This window comes from Sorex araneus, chromosome X (genome assembly GCF_027595985.1).
Source record: "Sorex araneus isolate mSorAra2 chromosome X, mSorAra2.pri, whole genome shotgun sequence".
NCBI lineage: Eukaryota > Metazoa > Chordata > Mammalia > Eulipotyphla > Soricidae > Sorex > Sorex araneus.
In genome coordinates, this window is record NC_073313.1 from 41,940,676 (window position 1) to 41,943,064 (window position 2,389).

Below are 2,389 nucleotides of genomic sequence, written 5' to 3' on the forward strand. Positions count from 1 at the left end.
GAGCAAACAGGAACTTGTGTTGGGGGCAGGGGCAGAGACACCAGCCTTGGAGAAAACTTGCCAGCCCCTCAGTTCATAACCTACGCGTATGGATCCAGTCTCTAAGTGCAGAGGCTGGCTCTAGGAAATTGAGTTTCCCTGTCACCTCCTCTCCCCTGCACCCCATGTCCTCTGCGGCAGACAGCTGTTCTGATCCCTCTCCAGCCACTTGGAGTGCAATCTTCAGGCAGCCTCCCGGTCTGACCCCCAGTCTTTCATGGGATCACCCCAACTGATACAAAGGAAGGGGGCTGCTCTCTTGGGCACCCTTGGCTCGGGGTTCCCATAGTGCAGGCAGAGACTTTTTTTTTAAATAGTTTATTTATTTTTTTAATTGAGTCACCATGAGAACAGTTACAGGGCTTTTAGGATCAAGTCTCAGTCATACTATGATCAAACACCCATCCCTTCACCAGTGCACATGTTCCACCACCAAGAATCCCTGCATATCCCCCCTCCCACTCCCCCTCGGCCTGTGTGGCAGATGGTTTTCACTTTACAGGCAGAGACTTTTCAGATCTGCATTGCCCCATGTCCAATCCTGCTTCTGTCCCTCTCCTTTCAGGGCGGCACCCTCCTGATAAGCCCTAGGCACTCCTGCGTCCAACTCAGGGCCCAGCTCCCAGATAAACCAGCCTGGGGCAGCCTCTCTGGAAGTAAAGCATGAATTCTTGGGGTATTTATTCGGCCAGGGATTTTTTTTTCTATTTCTCTATGCACATGGGTGCACCTATTCCAACTGAAGGTCTGCTATTATTCATTTGGTTTTCATATAAATGATATGGATTGGGCATGCAAATCCTTCCCCAACTTTGGACTTTTCTCTTGGTGTGGTGCTAAGGATTGAACCCAAGGCCACACACAGCTGGCCCATCCTTAAACACTTTAACAAAGTGTCGTTCAACTTCCTGGTACTTGCACAAATGCTGATCCGTGGACCGGCCGCTGCAGTAGACCACTGATTTTCAACCTTTTTCATACCTTTGGACCGGCACCCGTGGCTGGAAAACACTGTTGTTGTTTTTCAACACATCTCCATGAACAGTTGCTGTCAATGGACATAGGTCTGGATTTCTTTTCATTTGCTGCTGTTCACTTAGGCGTTCTTAGACTCACGGACATTTGGGTTTTTGTTTTCAACTATTATTAGCAATGCTGCTAGGAACTGGCTGTAAGTGGATTTCAAATAATAATGATCAGCTGGATGTTATTCTAGGCAGCCTAAAGCGCGCACAATGGGAGGCGAAAAGAGGACTCGCATTAACCACACGTTTTATTTTCTGGGTTCTGGTGCTTGAGCACCTGGAGGTGTGCTGACCACCCCGCCAGAGAATCTGCCCTCCCAGGCCCAGCAATTGCTCGAGATAATAAACAGCTCAACCGATGAGATACCTTTTAAATGCAAAACAAACAAACAAACAAACAAAAACCAATCCCCAGCCTCTAGTCCTAAGCACCACCTTTCTCTGGTGTTCATAGGACAGGCCAGTATCTACCTGTCCATGGGACAGCCCCATGCCCCAACCCCTGCCAAGATGATTCAAATGATTCAAACCAGCCAATCCTAAACCTGCTTCCCAGCCTTCCTTCCCCTAGAGACCACAATAAAGATTTCTGCCCACCTTTTCCTCCTTCCGCTCTGTCTCCTGACTGACCCCAGTGCCATGGCCAATGGAGCAGTGTCCCTACCTTTCAGCACTCTGTGATTATCCACCAGCTAGCTATGCAGTGCCTGGGAGTCCCTGAAGTGTGAGTATCACCTCACCCAAAGCACAGTAAAACCTGTGTTTGAACATGGGGCAGGAGAAATAGTATATCATGCAGCCAACCCAGGTTCAATCCCTGGCATCCTGTGGGGTCCCCCAAGCACCACCAGGAGTGATTCCTGAGTTCAGAACCAGGAGTTCAGAACCCTTGAGCACTGCCAGGTGTGTCCCAAAGAAGCAAAATTTAATAATAATAATACACATATATGGCTACTTTCTGTTTTGCCACGAAAGAAGTGTTTGATTGGGCAACAATTTCTTTCCCACAGAGGAATGTCACAGTAGCCGCCTTAAGAGCAGTTGCAAACCAGTAGCTATGGTATGTTTTTTTTTCTTATCAAAAAAGGGGTATTGAGAAAGTGAAAGAACATATATCTTAAATGATTATTATGATAATGCTGTAGTAGCCATATATGTGTATGACAAACAGGAGCAAAAACCAAACCAAAATGAAAATGTTTAATAAGGATAATGTATTTCTCCTGTATACGGGGAAAAAGACAAGTAAAATGAAGTGAGTTGCCCAGATAACCTGTATCAAAATACCCTCCCTTGGCCACTTAGTACCTGTATTTCAAACCATA

The 2,389-nt window shown here is 46.7% G+C and overlaps 1 non-coding gene across 1 annotated transcript; it reads right to left on the bottom strand.

Annotated features, from left to right (window-relative positions):
• Positions 1 to 1,994: 1,994 nt before the first annotated feature.
• Positions 1,995 to 2,127, bottom strand: LOC129400681 (small nucleolar RNA SNORA41). Its single transcript, XR_008627868.1, has one exon. It is a non-coding gene; the product is annotated as a small nucleolar RNA SNORA41 (small nucleolar RNA).
• Positions 2,128 to 2,389: the final 262 nt, after the last annotated feature.